Source organism: Mus caroli, unplaced genomic scaffold, assembly GCF_978045245.1.
Source record: "Mus caroli unplaced genomic scaffold, Mus_caroli_1 scaffold_5, whole genome shotgun sequence".
Taxonomy (NCBI): Eukaryota; Metazoa; Chordata; class Mammalia; order Rodentia; family Muridae; genus Mus; species Mus caroli.
In genome coordinates this window covers 108,865,832-108,884,048 of record NW_028227260.1, presented here as the reverse complement: position 1 = coordinate 108,884,048, position 18,217 = coordinate 108,865,832, and positions in this window count along the sequence as shown.

The window sequence follows — 18,217 nt, the reverse complement described above, 5'->3', positions numbered from 1 at the left end:
TACATCCATCACCTCACACAGCTTAAGTCTATTCTCTTAGTAAATATCAAATATAAAACACGTCATTAGTTGGCTAAGATCAAAAATTCAGGTGACAGCAGATGCTGGCAAGGATGTGGAGAAAGAGGAACACTCCTCCATTGTTGGTGGGATTGCAAGCTTGTACAACACTCTGGAAATCAGTCTGGCGGTTCCTCAGAAAATTGGACATAGTACTACTGGAGAATCCAGCAATACCTCTCCTGGGCATACACCCAGAAGAAGTTCCAAATGGTAATAAGAACACATGCTCCACTATGTTCATAGCATCCTTATTTATAATAGCCAGAAGCTGGAAAGAACACAGATGTCCCTCAACAGAGGAATGGATACAGAAAATGTCCTACATTTACACAGTGGAGTACTACTCAGCTATTAAAACGAATGAATTTATGAAATTCCTAGGCAAATGGATGGACCTGGAGGGCATCATCCTGAGTGAGGTAACCCAATCACAAAAGAACTCACATGATATGTACTCACTGTTAAGTGGATATTAGCCCAGAAACTTAGAATACCCAAGATACAAGATACAATTTGCAAAACACATGAAACTCAAGAAGAACTAAGACCAAAGTATGGACACTTTGCCCCTTCTTAGAATTGGGAACAAAACACCCATGGAAGGAGTTACAAAGTTTGGAGCTGAGACCAAAGGATGGACCATCTAGAGATGGTCATACTCGGGGATCCATCCCATAATCAGCCTCCAAACGCTGAAACCATTGCATACACTAGCAAGATTTTTCTGAAAGGACCCAGATATAGCTGTCTCTTGTGAGGCTATGCCGGGGCCTAGCAAACACAGAAGTGGATGCTCACAGTCAGCTATTGGATGGTTCACAGGGCCCCCAATGGAGGAGCTAGAGAAAGTACCCAAGGAGCTAAAGGGGTCTGCAACCCTATAGGTGGAACAACAATATGAAATAGCCAGTACCCCCAGAGCTCGTGTCTCTAGCTGCATATGTATCAGAAGATGGCCTAGTCGGCCATCATTGGAAAGAGAGGCCCATTGGTCTTGCAAACTTTATATGTCTCAGTACAGGGCAATGCCAGGGCCAAGAAGTGGGAATGGGTGGGTAGGAGAGTGAGGGGGGAGGGTATGGGTGACTTTTGGGATGGCACTGGAAATGTAAATGAAGAAAATACCTAATTAAAAAAACACATCATTAGTAAATATAGATTCCATGTAGTCCATTAAATCATGAAAGATTGTTTATATTATAAACTTAAATTTGTATTGTTGACACACATCTTCTAGTCTCCTCTCTCAACCCCTGCCAACCACCAGCTACTCTTGATCATCTGAGTTTGACATTATTAGATTTCACATACAAGTGAGATCAAGAGACATTTGTTTTTCATTAGAGATGGTTCATTTTTAATGAAACATCTGGCTCCAGAAAACATAAGCAACAACATGGTACTGCTATTTACTTAAAATGAGTGTCTACTCTTATCCAGATATCTAAAAACAACAACAACAAAAACAAAGAGGGTATCAGTAAGTAGTCCAGGCTTTCGTCAAATTCACTATGTATCTCAGGCTGGTCATCAACTCATGCCCCTCTTGCATTTGCTTCCTGAGTTCTAGAAATATATTCATAGACCAGTGTTCCCAGCTATCAATCACATTTCTTGTTGGTGACTTTGCTTTGAGGAGGATTTTGCAATTATGCCTAAAAGAAGTAGAAATAGGAAAAAGAACAGGTTTCTTAAAGATCAGTAGGTAAGTGGGGCTTTTGGTGTTGTTGTTGTTGTTTTGATTGTGTTATTTTACACAGGATCTCTCTATGTGATCCTGGATGTCCTAGAATTCACTATGTAGATGAGGCCAGCCTTAAATTCACTGAGAGCTACCTGTCTCTGCCTCCCGGGTACAAGGATTAAGCACATGTGCCACTACACCTGGCCTTAACCAAGGCATTTTTGACAAATGCTTTGAAAGGGTTTTGAGACAGAAATAACTATAGTATAGTGTGTCACTGAGGTGTACCAGCACAGCCAGCAGCTACATTCCTTTGCATCTGTATGGTGGCACATGTCTATTTGAGACCAGTGTAAGGAAAACAGAAGTGAAATGTGTATCATGTTGAATATGCCTTCTGTGGTCGTTTGAATGAGAAATATCCCTCATAGCCTCAGGTAGTTGAATACTTGTTTCCCAGCTGCTGGTAATATTGAAGAAGTGGTACAGCCTTGATAGAGGAAGTATATCCCTAGGGGCAGGCTCTGAGATTCCAAAACCTTATCCCATTTCCAGGGACATGGTCCCTTGAGTTGTCTCATGTTATGTAAGCACTGAACCAATAATTAAAAGTGTGTGTTTTGGCCATTTTGGTTCCAGGACTCCACAGAAAGTAGCCTGCACAGGTGAGAGTGTGGCCTACAGAAGCTAACAGCTTCTGGGACAGGCGAGAGCCACAGAGCTTCTGAGGCAGCGCCACTTTCGAGCCCCAAGACATTTGGCCACCTTCCCGGCCAGAGGACAGGTGTCCTCCCGGCCCAGGAGGCTCTGCTTTTGCCTCAGGATCGGTGGAAGCCACCTTGGTTCCGGGACTCTGCAGAAAGTAGCCTGCACAGGTAAGAGTGTGGACTAGAGAAGCTAACAGCTTATGGAACAGGTGAGAGCCACAGGGCTTCTGAGGCAGCGCCGTTTTCGGGCTCCAGACATCCAGTCACCTTCCCGGCCAGAGGACAGGTGTCCGCCCGGCCTGGGAGGCCCTAGCCTCAGGATCTGCAGTAGCCATTTTGGTTCTGGGACTCTGCAGTAAGTAGTCTGCACAGGTGAGAGTGTGGACTACTGAAACTAACAGCTTCTAGGACAGGCCAAAGCAACACAGCTTCCAGGAAAGGTCCTGTTTTGGGCCTTCATCTTTGGCCAGGAGGAGGTCCAAATGCCAGATAACTGTGCACCTTCCCTGTAAGAGGAGAGCTTGCCTGCAGAGACTGCTCTGACCACTGAAACTGAGAGAAGAGAGCTAGTCTCCCAGATCTGCTGATAGAGGGTAACAGAATCACCAGAGGAACAATCTCTAAACAGAGACAACTATAACAACTAACTCCAGAGATTACCAGATGGCAAAAGGTAAACGTAAGAATCTTACTAACAGAAATCAAGACCACTCACCATCATCAGAACCCAGCACTCCCACTTTGCCCAGTCCCCAACACACCCAAAATGCTAGACCCGGATCTAAAAGCATAACTCATGATGATGGTAGAGGACATCAAGAAGGACTTTAATAACTCACTTAAATAAATACAGGAGAACACTGCTAAACAGGTAGAAGACATTAAACAGGCACCACAAAAATCCCTTAAAGAATTGCATGAAAACACATCCAAACAAATGATGGAATTGAATAAAATCATCTAAGACCTAAAAAGGGAAGTAGACACAATAAAGAAAACCCAAAGTGAGGCAACGCTGTAGATAGAAACACTAGGAAATAAACCTGGAACCATAGATGCAAGCATCAGGAACAGAATACAAGAGATGGAAGAGAGAATCTCAGGGGCAGAAGATTCCATAGAAAAGCGGCACAACAATCTAAGAAAATGGAAAATGCAAAAAGATCCTAACTCAAAACACCCAGGAAATCGAGGACACAATGAGAAGACCAAACCTACGGATAATAGGAGTGGATGAGAATGTTAAAGACTTTTAGAGTTTAATAAAAATGAAGCCACAACACACCCAAACCTATGGGACACAATGAAAGCATTTCTAAGAGGGAAACTCATAGCTCTGAGGGCCTCCAAGAAGAAACTGGAGAGAGCACACACTAGCAGCTTGAAAACACATCTAAAAGCTCTAGAAAAAAAGGAAGAAAATTCACCCAAGGGGAGTAGATGGCAGGAAATAATCAAACTCAGGGATGAAAACAACCAAGTGGAAACAAGAAGAACTATTCAAAGAATTAACCAAACGCGCACTTGGCTCTTTGAGAAAATCAACAAGATAGATAAACCCTTAGCTAGACTCACCAGAAGGCACAGGGACAACATCCTAATTAACAAAATCAGAAATGAAAAGGGAGACATAACAACAGATCCTGAAGAAATCCAAAACACCATCAGATCCTTCTACAAAAGGCTATACTCAACAAAACTGGAAAACCTGAAGGAAATGGACAAATTTCTAGAAAGATACCAGGTACCAAACTTAAATCAGGATCAAGTTAATGATCTAAACAGTCCCATATCCCCTAAAGAAATAGAAGCAGTCATTAATAGTCTCCCAGCCAAAAAAAGCACAGGACCAGATGGGTTTAGTGCAGAGTTCTACCAGACCTTCAAAGAAGATCTAATTCCAGTTCTGCAAAAACTATTCCACAAAATAGAAGTAGAAGGAACTCTACCCAACTCATTCTATGAAGCAACAATTACTCTGATACCTAAACCACAGAAAGATCCAACAAAGATAGAAAACTTCAGACCAATTTCCCTTATGAATATAGATGCAAAAATCCTCAATAAAATTCTCACTAACTGAATCCATGAATACATTAAAGCAATCATCCATCCTGACCAAGTAGGTTTCATCCCAGGGATGCAGGGATGGTTCAATATACGGAAATCCATCAAGGTAATCCATTATATAAACAAACTCAAAGACAAAAATCACATGATCATCTCGTTAGATGCGGAAAAAGCATTTGACAAGATCCAATACCCATTCATGATAAAAGTCTTGGAAAGATCAGGAATCCAAGGCCCATACCTAAACATGACAAAAGCAATCTACAGCAAACCAGTAGCCAACATCAAAGTAAATGGTGAGAAGCTTGAAGCAATCCCACTAAAATCAGGGACTAGACAAGGCTGTACACTCTCTCCATACCTATTCAACATTGTACTTGAAGTCCTAGCCAGAGCAATTCGACAACAAAAAGAGATCAAGGGAATACAAATTGGAAAAGATGAAGTCAAAATATCACTTTTTGCAGATGATATGATAGTATATATAAGTGACCCTAAAAATTCCACCAGAGAACACTTAAACCTGATAAACAGCTTCGGTGAAGTAGCTGGATATAAAATTAACTCAAACAAATCAATGGCCTTTCTCTACACAAAGAATAAACAGGCTGTGAAAGAAATTAGGGAAACAACACCCTTCTCAATAGTCATAAATAATATAAAATATCTTGGCGTGACTCTAACTAAGGAAGTGAAAGATCTGTATGATAAAAACTTCAAGTCTCTGAAGAAAGAAATTAAAGAAGATCTCAGAAGATGGAAAGATCTCCCATGCTCATGGATTGGAAAGAGCAACATTGTAAAAATGGCTATCTTGCCAAAAGCAATCTACAGATTCAATGTAATCCCCATCAAAATTCCAACTCAATTCTTCAAGGAATTAGAAAGAGCAATCTACAAATTCATCTGGAATAACAAAAAACCTAGGATAGCAAAAACTCTTCTCAAGGATAAAAGAACCTCTGGTGGAATCACCATGCCTTACCTAAAGCTTTACAACAGAGCAATTGTGATAAAAACTGAATGGTACTAGTATAGTGACAGACAGGTAGACCAATGGAATAGAGTTGAAGACCCAGAAATGAACCCACACACCTACGGTCACTTGATCTTCGACATGGGAGCGAAAACCATCCAGTGGAAGGAAGACAGCATTTTCAACAAATGGTGCTGGCACAACTGGTTGTTATCATGTAGAAGAATGGGAATTGATCCTTTCCTATCTCCTTGTACTAAGGTCAAATCTAAGTAGATAAAGGAACTTCACATAAATCCAGAGACTCTGAAACTTATAGAGGAGAAAGTGGGGAAAAGCCTTGAAGATATGGGCACAGGGGGAAAATTCCTGAATAGAACAGCAATGGCTTGTACTGTAAGACCGAGAATTGAAAAATGGGACCTCAGGAAACTGCAAAGCTTCTGCAAGGCAAAAGACACCGTCAATATGACAATAAGACCACCAACAGATTGGGAAAGGATCTTTACCTATCCTAAATCAGATAGGGGACTAATATCCATTATATATAAAGAATTCAAGAAGATGGACTCAAGAAAATCAAATAACCCCATTAAAAAATGGGGCTCAGAACTGAACAAAGAATTGTCATCTGAGGAATATCGAATGGCAGAGAGGCACCTGAAAAAAAATGTTCAACATCCTTAATCATCAGGGAAATGCAAATCAAAACAACCCTGAGATTCCACCTCACATCAGTCAGAATGGCTAAGATCAAAAATTCAGGTGACAGCAGATGCTGGTGAGGATGTGGAGAAAGAGGAACACTCCTCCATTTTTGGTGGGATTGCAAGCTTGTACAACCACTCTGGAAATCAGTCTGGCGGTTCCTTAGAAAATTGGACATAGTACTACTGGAGGATCCAGCAATACCTCTCCTGGGCATATATCCAGAAGATTTTCCAACCGGTAAGAAGGACACATGCTCCACTATGTTCATAGCAGCCCTATTTATAATAGCCAGAAGCTGGAAAGAACCCAGATGCCCCTCAACAGAGGAATGGATACAGAAAATATGCTACATTTACACAATGGAGTAATACTCGGATATTAAAAAGAATGAATTTATGAAATTCCTAGGCAAATGGATGGACCAGGAGGGCATCGTCCTGAGTGAGGTAACACAATCATAAAGGAACTCACACAATATGTATTCACTGATAAGTGGATATTAGCCCAAATCTTAGGATACCCAAGATATAAGATACAATTTGCTAAACACATGAAACTCAAGAAGAATGAAGACCAAAGTGTGGACACTGTGCCCCTTCTTTGAATTGGGAACAAAACACCCATGGAAGGAGTTACAGAGACAAAGTTTGGAGCTGTGACGAAAGGATGGACCACGTAGAGACTGCCATATCCAAGGATCCATCCCATAATCAGCCTCCAAACGCTGACACCATTGCATACACTAGCAAGATTTTGCTGAAAGGACCCAGATATAGCTGTCTCTTGTGAGGCTATGCCGGGACCTAGCAAACACAGAAGTGGATGCTCACAGTCATCTATTGGATGGTTCACAGGGCTCCCAATGGAGGAGCTAGAGAAAGTACCCAAGGAGCTAAAGGGATCTGCAACCCTAGGTGGAACAAAATTATGAACTAACCAGTACCCCGGAGCTCTTGACTCTAGCTGCATATGTATCAAAAGATGGCCTAGTCGGCCATCACTGGAAAGAGAGCCCCATTGGACATGCAAACTTTATAAGCCCCAGTACATGGGAATGCTAGGGCGAAAAAATGGGAAAGGGTGGGTAGTGAAGTGGGGAGGGGGCTATGGGGGACTTTTGGGATAGCATTGGAAATGTACTTGAGGAAAGTATGTAATAAAAAAAATTAAGAATAAAAAAATGGGGCTCAGAACTGATCAAAGAATTGTCACCTGAGGAATACCGAATGGCTGAGAAGCACCTGAAAAAATGTTCAACATCCTTAATCATCAGGGAAATGCAAATCAAAACAACCCTGAGATTCTACCTCACACCAGTCAGAATGGCTAAGATCAAAAATTCAGGTGACAGCTGGTGAGGATGTGCAGAAAGAAGAACACTCTTCCATTGTTGGTGGGATTGCAAGCTTGTACAACCACTCTGGAAATCAGTCTGGTGGTTCCTTAGAAAATTGGACATAGTACTACCGGAAGATCCCGCAATACCTCTCCTTTGCATACACCCAGAAGAAGTTCCAAATGGTAATAAGAACACATGCTCCACTATGTTCATAGCATCCTTATTTATAATAGCCAGAAGCTGGAAAGAACCCAGATGCCCCTCAGCAGAGGAATGGATACAGAAAATGTGCTACATTTACACAATGGAGTAATACTCAGATATTAAAAAAATGAATTTATGAAATTCCTAGGCAAATGGATGGACCAGGAGGGCATCATCCTGAGTGAGGTAACACAATCACAAAGGAACTCACACAATATGTATTCACTGATAAGTGGATATTAGCCCAAAACTTAGGATACCCAAAGTATAAGATACAATTTGCTAAATACATGAAACTCAAGAAGAACTAAGACCAAAGTGTGGACACTGTGCCCCTTCTTAGAATTGGGAACAAAACTCCCATGGAAGGAGTTGCAGAGACAAAGTTTGGAGCTGTGACAAAAGGATGGACCATCTAGAGACTGCCATATCCAGGGATCCATCCCATAATCAGCCTCCAAACGCTGACACCATTGCATACACTAGCAAGATTTTGCTGAAAGGACCCAGATATAGCTGTCTCTTGTGAGACTATGCTGGGGCCTAGCAAACACAGAAGTGGATGCTCACAGTCATCTATTGGATGGTTCACAGGGCTCCCAATGGAGGAGCTAGAGAAAGTACCCAAGGAGCTAAAGGGATCTACAACCCCATAGGTGGATCATTATTATGAACTAACCAGTACCCTGGAGCTCTTGTCTCTAGCTGCATATGTATCAAAAGATGGCCTAGTCGGCCCTCACTCGAAAGAGAGGCCCATTGGACACGCAAACTTTATATGCCCCAGTACAGGGGAACGCCAGGGCCAAAAAGGAGGAGTGGGTGCGTGGGTACGGGGGACTTTTGGGATAGCATTTGAAATGTAAATGAGGAAAATACCTAATGAAAATTTTTTTTAAAAATTGTGTATTTCAGGCAACAAGTGATGTTAGTCATTGTTATTCAAATCATTGTGGTTCCCTAAATACTCTTCCTTTTTGATTAATGACTGCTCACTCTTGATTTTAGGTCGCAAGCTAATTCATAAGTTACAAAATCCTGTTTAAGGTAACAATAAGGTATGAAAATAATTCAATATCTTACTACCAAGATTAAAGGTCACAAAAAAAATTGATCCCAAGCAAAATATTTAGATTTTTCAGTTACTTATAGAGGTTTTAATTCCTCAGATATTATTTATAGTGACATTTTGTTACTGCTATCTAGAGTGTTAAATGTTCCCTACATTACCTTCTGCAGATAAACATTCCCATTGAATAAAGTGTTAGTTTTTGCCTTCAGTTGAATCACTGAGCCTTGTTTCTGTCTGTTTGTGTATCACCTATCTATCTGTCCATCTCTCTAACACCCCTTGATTGTAATCCCTAGAAATGAGTAATGTGGAGAATGTGTTAGATTCTAAAACAAATACTGACCTGAGAACAGAGACTTCTGAAAGCTACAGCCATGCCAAATGGTAACATGTGGATCTGAAGGTATGGCACAAGTTAGAGCACATACTTAGAAGTCTTGAGGCTCTGAGTTCAATTCAGCACCAAAGATCTACTGTCTTTTGCAATCCCAATTCTGTTTGAATGCACTATATCTGGTACCCTACTTCCTTACTAGAGGCTTTATATCCTTACTATACAAAGTCTGTAACTACATAACTATATAGGTTTCATTTATAGTCTACAACTTCACACACGGCAAATACAAAGACATGCTGAATGGAACTAAGGTCTGGAATGCTTGAAAGAGAAGATTCTTTTGGATCTCTTTATAAGTGAAGAGTGTGTTTTACAACTTTCTGTCTTATTTTCTTTCTAGGGAAGAATATGCACCCTCCAAGGCAGCCACACCCAACTCTAGCACTGGACCAGTCCCTCTTGGATTACATGGGTTCCTGTTCTCGGTCATTACACCTTCTACTTCAGCACTTTCTCCAAAAGAACACCTAAACTTGATGTAGCATCACCCTCTCCGGACACACTCAAACACACACACACACACACACACACACACAGAGAGAGAGAGAGAGAGAGAGAGAGAGAGAGCAGAACTTCAAATTTTTCCATGCAGGCTGTAACCAAGAAGAAGTTCACCCTATTTTTTTTTAAACTGAAGTTCCTTATTGGAGTTGCATGTCATTGGACTAGGGCCAATAATTTCTACCCGTTCTCTTAAGATGCACCACAATTTCCACCACCTGTTCCTCAACACATGACCACTGGAAAGGCTCCAGGAAGTCGCCTCACTCCTTTAGCCCCAAAGATTGGTCTGAAAAGAGTTTCATGTGATGTCTGCTACTTACTGAGCCTGAAATTCACTACATGTGTTCAATCACACACATAGCTTGAAACCCATAGAATGTAGTTGTGTTCTACTGATAACTTACTGGATCATGAAATAATAAGATAAAGAACTCTGCCTGCTTTATGATGGTAATTGGTGACAAAGCCTTGTGAGTAATTACAGATGAATGGAGGTAAAAGTAGGATACAGCTATAACACAACATGTTAAAACTTTGTAAAGATATCATGAAACACTGTGTATGCTGATTGCAGAAGTGTCATCATCTGGAGTTTGATAGTACATTCTAATTTTTTAATAACACCAACGGAGAAAGTGAATGTAGTCTGTGTCGTTTCTTACAACTGCATATGATCCTACAATTATGGCCAAAACACCCTTTAATTTAAATTAATGCATACAACTTTTTAAAAGTTAGCACTTTAGAAGTTCCTCTTAAAATTCCTGTAAATCCCAAAATTATAGTTATGGCAAAAACAACTTTAATTTAAATTAATGAATAAGAGTTTTTAAAAGTTAGTGCTTAGAGAAAGGACTGAAGGAGCTGAAGGGGTTTGCAACTCCATAGGAAGAAATATGGAAGGACCCATGGCTCCAGCCACATATGTAACAGAGAATGGCCTTGTTGAGCATCAGTGAGAGGAGAGGACCTTGGTCCTGTGAAGGCTCGAGGCCCCAGTGTAGGGGAATTTGAGGGTGGGGAGGCAAAAGTGGGTGGGTGTGGGAACACCCTCATAAAAGCAGGGGGAGGGGAAGGGGATAGGGGGTTTTGGGGGGCAGGAACAGGAAAGGGGATAATATTTTAAATGTAAATAAAGAAAATACACACACACACACAAAGTTAGCCCTTATAAATTCTTCTTAAAACTCCTGTGAATCCAGAAACTACAGGTACTAGCACTGGGCCTGCTCAAGACAGGCCACTCAGTAGTCAGTCATGGTTGAAGAAGGGACTCATGAGATCCTGCCACATACTGCTGAACTATCAGTTACTGATTGAAAGACTGTGGAAGAAGGGATGATATATTTATCATTGGTATATCTGTTGGGGAACCCATAAGATGCCAGTGGATAGTTTCAAATAGCCACACAAATGGCCCTGTCAAACCCAGAAGGACACAAACATAATGAAAAGGAATGAATATGACAATGGGTTTAGTAGAAAAGAGGATAGGTAGACTGGGAAAGGAGGAAGATGTAGACAGAGGGTTGAGAACAATTAGGATTATATACATGGATAAAATTTCCAATTTTTCAATTAATAAATGATGTCCTGTGTATACATTTAGAAAGGCAAAGAATTTTAGTTTTAAATGGCTGGAATTGATTCCTGATGAGGAGAATTCAAGTAATACACAGTTGTACATGTTCAATAAAGAAAATAATAACTTTAAAAAAAAAAACATAATGGTGAGCCAGGCGTGGTGGCACACGCCTTTAATTCCAGCACTTGGGAGGCAGAGGCAGGCAGATTTCTGAGTTCGAGGCCAGCCTGGTCTACAAAGTGAGTTCCAGGACAGCCAGAGCTATACAGAGAAACCCTGTCTTGAAAAACCAAATAATAATAGTAGTAGTAGTAGTAGTAGTAGTAGTAGTAGTAGTAGTAGTAGTAGTAAAATGCTCCTGTCTTAGGGTTTTACTACTGTGAACAAACCAAGGCTACTCTTATAAGGACATTTAATTGGGTCTGGTTTACAGGTTCATAGGTTTGGTCCATTATCATCAAGGTGGGAGCATGGCAGCATCCAGACAGACATGGTACAGGAGCTGAGAGTTCCACATCTTTATCTGAAGGCTGCTAGGAGAAGACTGGCTCCCATGTGATTAGGAGGAGGGTCTCATTGCCCATCTCCCACAGTGACACACTGTCCAACAAGGCCCCACCTACTTCAACATGGCCACATCTACTAATAGTGCCACTCCCTGGAAGAAGCGTATTCAAATCATCACAGTTCCAGAATTCCCCATATAAACCATTCAACACCTGAGAAAATACAGTAAAAACTGGTCAGTACAAATTACTTAATCATTTTGAAATATATACCATGCAGGTCATAATGATAGCTATATGGTTTCTAATACATTCCACTTAGAAATCTAGAACTTGAAATAAAATAAAATTTTCATTCTCTTATAATTTAGATAGATAGACTGGTTAAATTCACATTCCCAATGCCATACTGATATCCCTATAGATCAGTGTATCACTCAACCTTCATCAGAGAAATCTTGTTACAGTAGATTACAATTAACACAGATACCCCAAACTGGACAAAATTCGGAGAAGAGACTTGGAAGCACTCAGTCCTAAATTGGATGTCTTTATAAAGCTCCACACCTTGAAGCTCAGTGACCTATGTGATAGAGGAGGCAAAAAGATTGTAGCCAGAGGTGGTAGATGACTCCAAAGAAACTATCTTTTAGACACACGACTGATATACACATGAACTCACAGAAACTTTGACATCATGCACAAGTTTGGGGCCAGATAGGATTCCAGCACTGAGAGAGAAAATGAACATGGGATATCACCCCTAACCAAGAAGCTGTTTGAAATTGATACCTGCTGGCAAAGGGAAAGCCATTTTTCTCTGATGGAATGACTGAGTATATCAACCACAGGCAGGCCCCATGCCCAGGAGCCCAGAAGTAGTTGACCAAAACAAAACAGACTCCATGATTTTTCTGTGCTTTTATAGTAGTAGTAGTAGTGGTGGTGGTGGTGGTGGTGGTGGTGGTGGTAGTAATAGTAATAGTTGTTGTTATATTTTGTGGGGCGTTGTCTTTTGAGGTTTTTTTTGTTCTTTCATGTTTTCTTGGGAGGGGTGTGTTTTTTCTTTTGAGAGAAAGAAAATGAAGCTGGGTGGTTAGAGAAGTATTGATGAACTAGAAGGGTGACAGGGAGGAGAAAGAATATAGTCAAAATAAAATGCAAAAATTGTTTTTTAAATAATTCCATATAGGAAAGGAAAAATCCTAATAATTCCTAATGATCAAAAAAGAAGACCCAAGTCAGAACCCAAAAGTCAACTAAATATATTTCTAGCATTAACATGGAACTCTTTTTGGTGGTTGCAACATAAATTAAATCATCGATGTGATTGCAGATATACTATAATTGCTCAAGTAGTGATGCTGTTTTACTTCCACATGCATATGCACTAGGAAATAATTATAATCTCTTTGGGTCTATCCTTAAGCTATTATTAGTGATAATAATTATGAGTGCATGGTAGTGCAGTGATAGTAATGACATTAATGATAACTGTATTAACAATTTGGTTTTAAGATAAGGCGTTCAGTCTAATATCTAAATAAGTAAACCACTTTCAGAGAGAAACCCAGAGTAGTTACAAGTTAACAGTACTGTCTCCCTATGACCTCTGATAGTACAAAGCCAATAAAATAGGAGGTGATTAGCCCCTAACTAAAAAGACATTTGGGATCCTGTTCTGAGTGAAAATGAAGGATGACCTTAAACTTCCTACTTGCAGAGTCATTAGCCAAGACTTCATGCTTTCTAGGGGGAAATCCAGAGAAGTGGTACATTACACCTACACTAAATAAAGTAGGAAAGTTCCAGCTCTTCATGTTGCCATTACTAGAAGAGATCTGACAGGAAAACTGAAGTTATGAGTTAAGTCAGAAAGGGAAGAACATAACTCACTCAACTAAAACCAGCCATCATTTGCAGAAAGAGACCTAGCAAAGAAAGTATATGAGCCTCACAGGACACAACTAAGGATAGACCTGTGCATGTTTGCCTTTCCTCATTTCTACTCACAATGCCTTCACTCATTGGTTTTTATCTGATGCAATCTGTTTCATTCCAGTAATGGTAAATCCTTTCATGGAGAATGTTCAAATGAAATAGTTAAAAGTGAAGAAGAGGCCCTTGGTCTTGTAAAGATCATATGCCCCAGTACAGGGGAATGCCAGGGCCAGGAAGCAAGAGTGGCTGGGTTGGGGAGCAGGGCAGGGGGAGGGCATAGGGGGCTTTGGGGATAGCATTTGAAATATAAATGAAGAAAATATCTAATAAAAATATTAAATGAAAAAAGTTTTAAAAAAATGAAGGCCAATCTCTGCTTCATCCCCATCTCTGTATTTCTTGTAGGCAAAATGTTTTAGATGGAAAGTTTTGTGAGTAGGGTGGTGTCCCTATTACTCCCCTGAGGATCTTGTCTGGCTACAGGAGGGAGCCTCTTCAGGTTACATATCCCCACTGCTGAGAGTCTCAGCTAAGGTCACTCCCGTTGATTTTTGGGAGTTTCACTTATTTCATATCTCTGGCAAGTCCTCAAGATACCCCCCTCCTGCTGTCTACAGATTTCCATTCATTCTCATGGCCATCTGGCCATTTCAATTGTCTCTCCTCACACCTGATCCTCCCTTCAATTCTCTTCACCATCACCTCTCCCACCTAGTTCCCTCCAACCACCTCCTAAGACTATTTTATTCCCTCTTTTAAGTGAGATTCTAGCATCAGACCTTGGGCCTTCTTTCTTGTTTAGCTTCATTGAGTCTGTGTCCTGTGTCGTGTAGCAGCGGTATCTTGTATTTTATGGCTAATATCCACTTATAAGTGAGTACATACCATGCATGTAATTTGGGGTCTGTGGTTACCTCACTCAGGATGATTTTCTCAAATTCCATCAATTTGCCTGCAAAATTCATGTTGTATTTCATAGCTGAATAATGTTCTATTGTGTAGAAGTACCACATTTCCTTTATCCATTCTTCAGTTGAGGGACATCTATAACCGGTAACTTGTCCAACTTGAGACCCCTCCCATGGGCAAAAACCAATCCCTGACACTATTAATGATACTCTGTTATGCTTGCAGACAAAAGTTTAGCATGGCTCTCCTCTGAGAGGCTCCACCCACCAGCTGAGTCAGATGCAGGCACCCACAGACAAACAGTGAATGGAGCTTAGGGACTCATATGGAAGAATAGGGGGAAGGATTGCAGGCCTCGAAGGGGATAGAAATTCCACAGGAAGACCTGGACCCTTGTGGCTCTCAGAGACTGAGCCACCAACCAAAAAGCATACACAGGTTGGACCTAGGCCTCCAAGCACACATGTAGCAGATGTGCAGCTTGGTCTTCGTGTGGGTCCAGAACTGGAGCAAGGGTATCCCAAAAGCTGTTACCTGTCCTTGGAATGTGTCCTTCTAGCTAGGCTGCCTTGTCTGACCTCATTGGGAAAGAATGGGCCTAGCCCTGCAGATTTGATATACTTGTAAGTAAGGATACCAAGGGGCCCCCACCAATTCAGAGGAGAAGAGGAGATTGGAGGGATTGCAGGAGCAGGTGACCAGGAGGGTGGAGTGAGCAGGATGTAAAGTGAAAAAGTAAATAGCATCACCATCAACAACAAGAATGAAGGACAAAATGACAGCAACCTAGCTTACTGCTTGTGAAAGCTTCCCTTCATACAGGTGTTTTTGTGCTATAAAGTAACTTTCATTATCTAGGAATCACCTCTGGCCCTACCTCTTCCAACCCATTTGGTTTGAGTTAACTATTGCAGGGCACTGGTTAATTCCACTTTTAAAAGTTATTTCTTTAATTAATTTATTTATTTAATTTTTACACTCCACATTTTATTCCCCACCCCCTCATCCACTCTCTGAATGTTTCAAATCCAATACCTCCTCCCCAACCCCTGTCTTCACTTGGATGTCCTCATCCCCCACCCCACCTGACCTCTAAACTCCCTGGGTCCTCCAGTCTCTTGAGGGTTAGGTGCATCATCTCTGAATGAACACAGACCCAGCAATACTCGACTTTATGTGTGTTGGGGGCCTCATATCAGCTGGTGCATGCTGTCTGTTTGGTGGTCCAGTATTTAAGAGATCCCAGGGGTCCAGATTAATTGAGACTGCTGGTCCTCCTACAGGGTTGCCCTCAACTTCTTTCAGGTTTCCCTAATTCAACAACAGGGGTCATCTGCTCCTGTCCATTGGTTGGATGAAAATATCTGCATCTGACTCTTTCAGCTGCTTGTTAGGTCTTCCAGGGTGCGGTCATGATAGGTCCCTTTTTGTGAGCACTCCATAGCCTCAGTAATAGTGTCAGGGTTTGGAATTCCCCTTGAGCTGGATACCACTTTGGGCCTGTCACTGGACTTTCTTTTCCTCAGGCTCCTCTCCATTTCCATCTTTGTAATTCTTTCAGACAGGAACAATTATGGGTCAGAGTTGTGACTGTGGGATAGCCCCCCACTCCATCATTTGATGCTCCGTCTTCCTGCTGGAGGTGGGCTCTATAAGTTGCCTCTCCCTACTGTCAGGCATTTCATCTAAGGTCCCTCCCTTTGAGTCCTGAGAGTATTTAACCTCCCAGGTCTCTGGTTCATTCTGGAGGGTTCCCCCAACCTCCTATCTCCCTAGGTTGCCTGTTTACATTCTTTCTGCTGGCCCTCAGGGCTCCAGTCCTTTTCCCTCACCCAATACCAGATCAGGTTCCCCTCTTCCCCCCACACCTCACCCCATCTACTTTCCCTCCCAGGTGCCTCCCTCCCTCCCCACTTGTGATTGCTTTTGTCTCCTTCCCAAGTGGGACTGAGGTATCCTCACTTGGGCACTTCAGCTTGTTGACCTTTTGAGTTCTGTGGACTGTATCTTAGGTATTCTGTACTTTTGTTTTGGCTAATATCCACTTATGAGTGAGTACATACCATGCATGTCCTTTTGGGTCTGAGTTACCTCACTAGGGATGATATTTTCTAGTTCCATCCATTTTCCTGCAAAACTCATGATGTCCTCATTTTTAATAACTGAATAGTATTCCATTGTGTAAATGAACCACATTTTATTATCCATTCTTCTGTTGTTAATTTTTTTAAGAATTATTTATTTATTTTATGTATATGAGTACACTGTAGTTGTCTTCAGACACACCAGAAGAGAGCATCAAATCTCATTACAGGTGGTTGTGAACTGCCATGTGGTTGCTGGGACTTGAACTCAAGACCTCTGGAAGAGTAGTCAGTGTTCTTAACCACTGAGCCACCTCTCCAGCCCTGTTGTTCATTTTTAACTTGTTGTTTTTCTATTGATAGTTTCTTATATGTGCATCACACTTGCCCTCCTTCCAGTTCTTCTCATGTCACACACATTCATGCATCTACGTATGTGTACACCGGTTTACAAATACAATCTGTTAAGATCATTTAGTACTGGGTATATGTGTTTAGGGCTGACCTTTTAAGATTGGCTTACCTATCACAGGGCTCGTCCCTGAAGAAAACAGTTTTCCCCTCTCTCAGCAATCATTAATCACCTGTAGCTCTTCATTTAAAGGTAAGGTCTTGAAATACTAACATGGTATTCTTACCATTGTCTTCTTGGGATGATGGGGAGATATGAATACTGTTAAGCTGATAAAGCAAGGTATATTTTTATTGATTTTTGATGCATTCCATAGTCAAGGCATCCTTCCTATAAAAGAACATCTAATGTGAGCTTTGAGTGCAAGAGAAACCACAGACTTTGGAATGTGGAGCCTGTGTTGCATTATTTTTTCATTCTCTCTATAAAATCAATGTATACAACATAGCTACAGTCATCTCTATCCTTAGCCACATTGCAAGCATTTCTACACACTCTAAACCTAATAGTTTCCCTTTACCCCATGCCAAGCACACCAGTCAGTAGACATGCAGGTATTTCATTTCATGCCTCTGTGCTCCTTCAAATTTTCTTCTTCTAACCAACTAATTCACAGCTTTAGCACTCCATCAGATGTTCTCACACCCTCTGCACCAACATATCTATTCTCATAGCAAATCTGACATCTCATTCCTAGTATCCTCCTGTTCTTCACTTTATCTATGAGGAAGTGAAAACTTTGTGAAGTCTTATGATTCGGGTGAGGACATGTTCTAGTTAGTAGAAAATCTTGGACCTGAACACCAATCTTCTGTCTACCAGCTTCTCTTAAATGCAAATTCCTCTTCTTTGATCTTTTTTGTGAGACAGGATTTCTCAGTGTAGCACTGGCTGTTCTAGAACTCACTATATAGATTCACCTGCCTCTTCTTCAAAAGTGCTAGGATTATAAAGACATGAGCCACCATGCCCAATTTAAATGCAAATTCTTCCCTCTTTTGAATACTAACTCTTCCACAAATTTTTAACTGATCCAAAAATAGGCTATCTTTA